The 9,698-nt window shown below is 43.2% G+C and overlaps 1 protein-coding gene across 4 annotated transcripts in view; it reads left to right on the forward strand.

The window, feature by feature from the left end:
• ZC3H8 (zinc finger CCCH-type containing 8) overlaps positions 1–4,595 on the forward strand; it is a 30,540-nt gene extending 25,945 nt beyond the window's left edge. For 2 of the 4 annotated variants that reach the window (XM_042982000.1, XM_042982001.1), the window contains exon 9: positions 2,217–3,458. The gene's annotated coding sequence lies outside the window, so the exon portion shown is untranslated. Of the gene's footprint in view, positions 1–2,216; positions 3,459–4,565 lie in introns of those variants that run through there. The other 2 variants (XM_007082346.3, XM_015537618.2) reach the window with 2 other exon arrangements.
• Positions 4,596–9,698: the final 5,103 nt, after the last annotated feature.

The following is a 9,698-nucleotide window of genomic DNA, read 5'->3' on the forward strand; positions in this document are numbered from 1 at the left end:
GGAGGGGCAGAATCTAGTGTATAAGTGAGGGGATTGGTCTTCACCAAGCTGTTCCAACCAGTGGAACAGGAAAGGAACATATACGGCAGAGATGCTGCTGGCTGGTAGGCAATTGTTGTGGTAGTAAATTGCAGAAGTCTTTTCTGATGGAGTTTTGTCAGTAAAATAGGAAGGAAGATTAGGCTGAATGCAGATGCATGAAGAGATACAGGAGATTGAAGAGAAAACTGTTAGGTTTCTCTAGGAACACATTGGGATAGCAGGTGGATGATGACTATACAGTTAGATCTTTTCATGTCATTAAATACATTTGCAACATATTTTTAATGGTTGCTCACAATTTTGTTTTATGGCTTAAATTACAGTTTTGTGATTTTTTAAAACCACTTTCCTGTTGTTTCCAATTTCTTAGTGTTGTAAATAAAATGGAACAATGTTTCTTGCTATACCATTCCTAAACTTGGAGTTTTTAACTTTTTTGTTAAGCTATAAGAACGGTTATCTTTCTCATTGGTGCATAAACTGTAGTGAGACTGTACATTTGTGTAAAATGTAAATTTTAGAAATGTGATGGCATCTCTAACATAATCGTCAAATAGAAAGTTCTCCAAGCACAGATAATGAAATTCTAAATATGCACTTTTATATAGTGGTACTGATTATTATTAGAACAATACTATGAGCCTGAAACTGTCATTATCATATTGTTATATTGCTGGGAAGAATAATAGCATCTCTAGCTTGCTGGATACATAGAGTACACCAAAGGTAATGACAATTCTTAACAAAGTCCTGTTTGAAAACATGAGTCAGTTATTTTGCTTATAACCTAATCCTGCTAACATAAGAAATGGAGTTGCGCATATTTCAAGCAAAGGTTTATCAGACAAGACCTAGGAAAACAAGAAACCAGGATAGTTCCTGGGCCCTTAGCATAGGAGTCTCTGAGCTAAGAGTGTCATCTCTTCATGGCCCATTGCTATCTGCCAGGTTGATTGGTTTATTCCCTGGCTGTGGCTAGGGAGGAGGGCAAGACAATGCACTAGTGGCTGCCAGAGGAAGTCACAGAGGAGAGAGGTTGAGTTGATACTTCAAAAGGATCCTTTGCAAAAGCCTTTGATAATTTAATGAAATTGTGCAAAGAAGTGGTTATATCACCTGTAGAATTGATACTTTGTATCTTTAAACATCATATACAATTCAAAGGATTTCCACATCTGTCATAGCTCACAATTGCAGAAGGTCAATTTCGTGGCAAATTTATATGTTAGTTAACATTGGTGGACAGTAAGCTAACATTTATGCACACTTACCATCCATGTGCTGTATGCTATTTCATTTAATACTGTTTAACGTTCTTATTTAAGCCATATAACTCTATGAGGTGGATATGGGATCAACTGCATAGAAAAGGGAATAAATAGGAACATTTACCTTCTACTTTCCTATTTCTAAGAACCTTGATAGTACTTAACATTTAATTTTCTATGACAGTTTAACAATTTATTTCCTTATAATGTTAATTCACATACAGTTTATTTCTGATGAGGCACAAATGTTTACATATATGTAAAGTTCATTTTAAGAAAAAAATTTTATACTTCAAGTGGCAGTATCCATCCCACTTGTAAACTTAAAAGACCGAGCAGAGTTTTCAGGGACTGAGAAGTCAGAGAAATTTAAAAAGCTCTTATTTTATAGGCGCCTGGGGGGCTCGGTCAGTTGAGCATCCACCTCTTGATTTCAGCTCAGGTCATTATCTCACGGTTCATGGGTTCAAGCCCCGTGTCGGGATCTGCGCTGACAGCACCGAGCCTGCTTGGGAATCTCTCCCTCTCTCTCTTTCTCTGCCCCTCCCCCATATGTATGTGTATGTGCATGCACTCTCAAATGAACACTTTTTAAACTCTTATTTAACAGCCATTGTTTTGGAGAGGCAGACGTATTTGTGTCCATGAAATCTCTTCACTTCTGTTAAATCAGGTTGAGGAGAGCCAGTTCTCTCTGATGTGCCCTTTGTACCTAAAGGAGTCATTAGGCTGTGAGTCTCTTCTATCTGAGTTATTATAGCACCTTCCAGCGAAATCTCCTGCCTCCATTTTCTACTACTTCTCTCTAGTTACTCTCTTTTCCTCAGTTAGAGCCCATTTCCCAGTGTCCTGCTTCAGCCATCCCTGCCCACGTGTAGTCTGAATCAAGATCCATTCGTCTTCCAGGTCTTAAATGCTTTGTCGTATGGCCATCTCAGCCATACCACGTTTAGTTGCTGCTGCCTTCTCCTCACTGCTCCTCTTGGTTTTCTTCTGTGAAGTAAACGTCAGTGAACCTTGATGCAGCTCCAAGCAGATACATGAATACTAAAACCATAGTTTGGAGTGACTTGACTGGACCAGTCAGTAGAGCATGCAGCTCTTGATCTCAGGATTGTGAGTTCAAGCCCCACATTGGGCATGGAGCCTACTTAAAATTAAAAAAAATTTTAAGCCATCATCAGTTAAAAATATGGACCAGAAGAAATGTACATAAGAGAGTTGTAATAGGAAAGTCTGTACATGGATTTCTATATCATTTGGCCATCATGATTCACATGGCTATATTAAATTTATCTCTGATCTTTTTTGGAGCCAAAACAGAAAAGATAAAGTGGTTACCTGTTTGACCTCTTTTGATCAGAAAGGAGGTGATATGTAAAAACCTCACCTCTTCTAATAATTCATGTAAACAGTTCTTATGTGAGTCCTCATTGTGGAAATCACTAAGTAAAGTGAACAAAATTTTTATTTCTAAGATTCTGTGTAACAGGTTTCATATAACTTTTTTTTTTTGTGGTCAGTTACTAAAAGCCACAAGACTGTAAAACTCAATTTTTTTCAGATGGTAAGACACTAGAAGTTGAGTGTGTAGTCTTTTGGTGTTTTGACTTAATACAATTTTAGGATTTAAGGAATTAGGACTCACAGATGTTAAATGACTTGTCCCTGTCTATTAAGAACCTATTAAGGTTTCCTGACTTCTAGCACAAGTGTCTCAGTTCACTGACTGGTTTTGATAAGTATAACCATTGGGGGAGGGGGGGTTGCATTCAAAGATTTCTTCTGAGCTGTTGCTTGTTGAGGTCAGAATACCATGTGATTTGGTGATCTGGCCTAAGGAATATGGGGCTCATACTGCCAATTAGAAGCACAAATGACACATTTGGAGTTTACTGAGATCAGAATATCTCAGGTTAAACACCTGCTGAATGTTAGGATTATATATATGAAATCCTTTTCAGTACCCATTACAACCCTATAATAGGGATTATTATAGCAATGGTAGCTGAGGAAACCATGTCTGTAAGAAGGCGTTACCTGCCTTGAGTATCCATAGCTTATATACTTAGTTGCATACCATTACATGTGTTTTCTCCCCTTCTTTTTTTTTAAACTTTTTTTTTTAACGTTTATTTATTTTTGAGACAGAGAGAGACAGAGCATGAACGGGGGAGGGTCAGAGAGAGGGAGACACAGAATCCGAAACAGGCTCCGGGCTCTGAGCTGTCAGCACAGAGCCCGACTCGGGGCTTGAACTCACGGACCGCGAGATCATGACCCGAGCCGAAGTCGGCCGCTTAACCGACTGAGCCACCCAGGCGCCCCTCCCCTTCTTAACAGAATTTTAGTTTTGCTTGGGTGTCGTTCCTTCCTCCATAACATCATCTGTGGTTTGTAGATGGTGGGCTCTGACTTCAACCCTTCGAGTTGTATCAACAAGAATCTGAAGTTGTGGTTCTCAACCTTGGCTTCTCATTGAATTCTTTTTAAAAGGAAAACTTAAAAAACAAAACAAAAAAACAACTAACTGATGCCTGGGGACTACTCCCAGAAATTCTGAATTTTTTTGGCAGGGGATAGGGTTACAGGGAGGCCTGGGGTGTGAACGTGAGAATTTCAGTAGCTCCCAGGTGATTCTAAAGTATAGCCAAGGTTGAAAAACACTAATGGAAATGCCATTTTTGCCAGTAGTTGGTTTAGGCTTGAAATATGATAACATGTCCTCTGGTACACTTCTGGGAAAGTTATCATTTGTTGAGGTACACAAGAAGGAGGTTCGACATTGCCATGTCTAAATATGACACCCGGGGGGCGCCTGGGTGGCGCAGTCGGTTAAGCGTCCCGACTTCAGCCAGGTCACGATCTCGCGGTCTGTGAGTTCGAGCCCCGCGTCAGGCTCTGGGCTGATGGCTCGGAGCCTGGAGCCTGCTTCCAATTCTGTGTCTCCCTCTCTCTCTGCCCCTCCCCCGTTCATGCTCTGTCTCTCTCTCTGTCCCAAAAATAAATAAAAAACGTTGAAAAAATAAATAAATAAATAAATAAATATGACACCCGGAACTGATGCTGCCACCTTATGACCTCAAGGGGAGCTAGCTAACCAGCTGAAGGTGACACAGAAGGAAGTTGGGAAGAAGCTGGGTTCTTGATAGCAGCTGAAGCATGGAATCTACCAGCCTTAGGAGATCCCAACCTTCAGATTTTGTGTTATGCCACATGAGTAATTCAACATATGTTCTTTTCCTTTTTTTAAAGTTTGAGAGAGCACGCGAGCAGGAAAGGGGCAGACAGAATCCCAAGCAGGCGGCTCAGCACTGTCAGTGCAGAACCCAGTGTGGGGTTCGAACTCATGAATTGTGAGGTCATGACCTGAACCGTAATCAAGAGTCGGCTGCTTAACCGACTGGGCCACCCAGGCGCCCCTCAACATATTTTATTTACTCTTTTAAGCCATTTTGATTTGGGTTCTCTGTTACCTACAGTCAAGGGCAAGCTAATAAATGTGAGCCAAGAATCAAACCTCCATTTGTCTGTCCAAAGTTCGTGTTTCTCTCCAATCACCTTCTTCCTTGAAGACTGTGTTTCCTGTCTCTGTTCCTGCAGACAGGAGAGAGTAAGAAATGGGTGTGAGAAAGGAGGAAACAGGACAGTAGGGAGTGCTCTGTTCCCAGCATGGAGCAGAAACTGGGAAGGAAAAGATCTATTTAAAGCAAAGGAGAGAATGTATATGTTGAGTTGGGAAGGATAAGATTCCCAGCTCAGCTCAAAGTGATACTGATTCCTGTGAAATTTGCAACACTCTTCACATTACTCAAAAATAAAATAAGAAAAAATAGCCATATCTTTAGTTGCTGTGTGTCATTCTGGGATATGCATTTTCATAGTTAACATCTCTGAAATTGGAATGTATTTTACAGCTGGTGGAATATCACATTTTACTCGGCAGGTTATTTTTTCTTACTGGTACATAAAAAATGGTGGATCTTATTAGTGACATTCGTGTATGATTGAATGTAATTTTTTAATTGAACTTATATGTGCGTATAGTCAAAAGTTTATTGTGACATAAGTTGTTAGGAAATTTATTTTGGATTAATAAATTATGAAAACATAAAAAGTTTTTTGTGTGAAAAAGAGTGGTTCCATGTCTCCCAACTTCCCCTGCCCCCTTTGTGGTAGGCAGAATTCAGATGGCTCCCAAGATCCTTTGCCCTTGGTGCACACCACCCGTTTAATCACTTCCCTCTGTGGGCATTACTATACGATGGATTTTACTCCCATGCTTATCTTTTATTATATGTCAAAGATGAAGTGGTTTTATCTTTGGTATAATTGGGGTCTTAAGTCAGTTGGTTTGGAATTTAATCAAGAGGGAGATGATTCCCAAGTAGGCCTAAGGTATAATCAGATGAACCCATAGAAGAGACTGGGGCCTTCCTAAGGCCAAAGATTGGAACGGAACTTTTACTGGCTTTGAAGAAATGAGTTGCCATGTTATGAGAGGGCCATGTATCTAGAGCTGAGAACAACCTTCAAATGACATGGAAGAAATGAGAACTTCAGTCTTAAAACCACAAGTTATTGAATTCTGCCAACCACTTGGATGAACTTGGAACAGGTGGTCCAGGCTCATTTTGTATGTTCCCACCTGAGCCCTCACATCAGCCATTTCTCAAAGGGGCCCAGATTCCTTCTAATAGAATAGTATTCATAATCTGAGATGTAGGTGCTGAATGTGCTTACTGCTATTGTGCCTGGTCAGATGAAAACAGGCCCTGAGAATATAGTGTGAACTGTCCTGCAGATCAAAAAGTGACAGTCTGGGGATGCCTGGGTGGCTCAGTTGGTTAAGCATCCGACTTCAGCCTAGGTCATGATCTTGCCATTCCTGAGTTCAAGCCCCGCATCAGGCTCTGTGCTGACATCTCAGAGCCTGGAGTCTGCTTCAGATTCTATATTTCCCTCTCTCTGTCTCTGTCTCTCTCTCAAAAATAAACTCAAAAAAAGTTACAAAAATGTGATAGTCTGAGGGGAATGGGGCTTTTGAGGAGCTCTAAATCTGTCCTCCCCTCTCGGAAGACCGCTATGGTTAGGATACCGGTTTTCACAGTTACTATAGTTGTGGGCTGTTGATCTTCAAGGCTACTCTGGAGCTGGGGAGAGGAGAATGAGATTAGGGCAAGTCATTGCCACAAGTCATTTTAACAAGATTCAGCTGTCTTTCTTGAGTAAATTCTCTGTCGTAAGCCTTTAATTTCCAGATACCTGAAAAAATTGGTTTTGACTGTCTTTGCCATTTCTCTCATGCCTTTTATGGGGTGGTGGATTTTCAGAGATCCTTGGTCTGCCATTCCGGAAGTAGAAACGCTGGTTCACTTTCAAGTATTGTTTGACATCATAATACATTTTTTTCCTCCTCACATCTGCACTTCAGAAATACTTACTTGTGACCGGTATAAAGACTGAATGTGTGCCAGCTTATAGTCCTTTTATTTCAGAATTCCCCCTTTCCTGCCTCCCTGTCCAGGGACTCGTCTTTCTGGCAGGATGCTCCTTGTTTCTGAGTATTCAGGCCCTTCACTCCAGTTCCAAAAACTTAACTGCCTGTTTTAGGAGTTCCACAGAAGTGGTCTCATTTGCCATTTGCATAAGTCTAAGATAAATACTAGTTCTATATCCCAGCTGTGTCCTATGCAAAAATACTTCAAATTTATTTGCCTGCATGTGTTGCTTGGCAGGTATATTTGTTACATAATAATATAAACTGGGCTTTAATCTTGGACTTCCTGAACAAATTTGTGATTCAGCCCCATATCTGCTGACACACCAGCTCTTTTCAAGCTTTTCTGTATGCCCACAGACTGCAGGCCAATTTAAACTTCCTCGTGTAGCTGAACTCAGTGAGGTGAACCCGGAATCAACAGAAATGCTCCTTATTTCAGCCAAATGCCCATAAAACAGTCATTTCGGTCCACGAAGAAGGAAAACCTGGTCCCAGTGAATTCCTGATTGTCTCGGAGTCTGAATGCCTGTCCTTGTGCCGCTGTGAAGGGTTCTGTGTTCTCCCCGAGCTGGGGGGAGATGATGTGCAAGGCCCCGCAGGAAGCAGAAACCTGGCCAGCCTGCCCTGGCCCCTGCTGCCCCAGCCTGCCAGCAGTTCTGCGGGGCTGTGTTCTTTGGGATGCACCTCCGGCTAAATCCGTACCAGGAGAAAGCAAAAGGAAAAGAATGACCCTGACTTTCTCAATGGGATGTGCGGGCCCCTCCGTCTGGGAGCCGAGAGGCAAGACAGAGAAGAGATTGCCCTGTAACAAATGAGGAGACACCGCTGGTGCCCATGGGGCCTCTGTTTTGTCAAATCTCCACCGGGCTGTAACAAGGCCGTGGTGTGGGAGCTGCATGAAGCATCGTGACAGGCCTCCTGGGCCTGCCCTGGAATCGGCAAGGCTCCTTTGTTCAATGCCCCAGGTCAGAATCCAGGATTGGAAGATGGGGGTTCACGACCTCAGTAGCACCTGCAGGTGTCAGTCGCCTTGTTGGCCTGCTTTCCTCTGAGGCCTCGCCCACATCTCCTCTGTCACCAGGGGACAGCTTTAGTGAACATCAGGCAAGGTGCCCTTCACCCTCCACCCTCTTCTAGGTCTAGCAGCCCTCGAACCCCTTGTCTTAAATTGCCTTCTCTATTCTGGAAGCAACACAAGGGTATTCAATGTCTCTGTCTTGTTCAAGGTGGTAGTCCCTGAAGGATCAGGCACATAGAAGACCCTCACTCAGTGTTCGTTAAATTATTAAAATATTCAAACCTTAAAGGGGCACTGCTTTTTGTTCCCCAACTGTATGAAAACAGACCTTTACGTGAAAGAATAAAAAGGAATTTCTAAATGTCAAGCCTTGAAGTGGTAGAGGTCAAACTATGGAACAACATTGATGGGGTTGGTGTGTCCTTCTCAGGTAATTCAAGAAAGCCCCAGGCAGAGGCAGAAATGGAGGAAGGCAGCTGAGAGAGGACAGGGGGGGGAGGAAAGTGCACACATGCCTCCCGGCATAGATGGTCCTGACTTTACAGTGGTTCGACTTCACGTTTTTGCGACTTTATCATGGTGCAGAAGTGGTACTCAGTAGAAACTGTACCTAGAATTTTGGACTTTGATCGTTTCCCAGGCTAACAATATGCAGTATGATCCTCTCTTGGTCCTTTTGGGCAGCGCCGCCAGCCACAGCTCCCAGTCCCAGCCCCGCGATCACCAAGGTGAACAACAAATACACTCACGGCCATGCTGTACCCGTATAGCCCTTCCATTTTTTATGTTCAGTACCGTGTTCAAAGAGGTTTAACACTTGGTTATCAAATAGGCTTTGTGTTAGATGATTTTGCCCAACTGTAGGCTAAAGTGTGCTGAGCTCATATAAGGTAGGCTGGGCTAAGCCATGATGTTCTAGTTAGGTGCATTAGATGCATTTTGATTCACCATATTGTCAACTTACGATGGGCTTACAGGGACATGACCCCATCGTAATGGAAGATCTGTGTGTGACATTCACATACACGTGTGAGGTGTCTTCGAGCCTTTACACAGTTCCTCCTGAGCAGCCCATCCTCCTCCTCATTTCCAGCCTCTGGGCTCTTCTTAAAACAAAAAAATTTTAATGTTTATTCATTTTTGAGAGGGACAGAGCATGAGCAGGGGAGGAGCAGAGAGAGAGGGAGACACGGAATGCAAAGCAGGCTCCTGGATTCGAGTTGTCAGCACAGAGCCTGATGCGGGACTCGAACTCATGAATCGTTAAGATCATGACCTGAACTGATGTCAGATGCTTAACTGACTGAGCCACCCAGGAGCCCCCCAGACTTGAGACTCTTAATGAGTGCCACCCCCAACCACCTAGTACGCGTTCAATGTTGGGCACCACACACCAGTAGGTCCAGGGACCACAGGGGAGACCACTGGTTGCTCAAGTTGAGAGCTGATGCCTGTCAGTCAAAGACCACCCGGAACCCACTTAGATCAACGATGGCATCAACGATGCCAGGTTTATGATTTGCCACAAGAGAGGGATTGCATTTCAGGGGGCTGGGGGCCACGTCAACAGGAGGGAGTTAGGGAAAGATAATCTGTTCTGGAGACCGGGGTGAGTCATGGGATGGTCTTGGCAAGGGTGGGTCAGATTTTCTCAACTAGAGAGTTGCTTCCAGGGTGTTATCTGTGAGGGAGCGAGTGTTAGGAGTTTACACCGGGACACTCTGTGGCATGCATGCTCTGGATGGATGCAGTAAAAGGGTTATGTGAGTCGTAGGGCACTGCATTTTGGGAAGTTGTGGTTTCTGTTTCAGTTCCTGGTTCTCCCCCACAGCCTGGCTGGTGGCAGAGCAGTTTTTCACTTTTTTTT

This window comes from Panthera tigris, chromosome A3 (genome assembly GCF_018350195.1).
Source record: "Panthera tigris isolate Pti1 chromosome A3, P.tigris_Pti1_mat1.1, whole genome shotgun sequence".
Classification (NCBI taxonomy): Eukaryota; Metazoa; Chordata; class Mammalia; order Carnivora; family Felidae; genus Panthera; species Panthera tigris.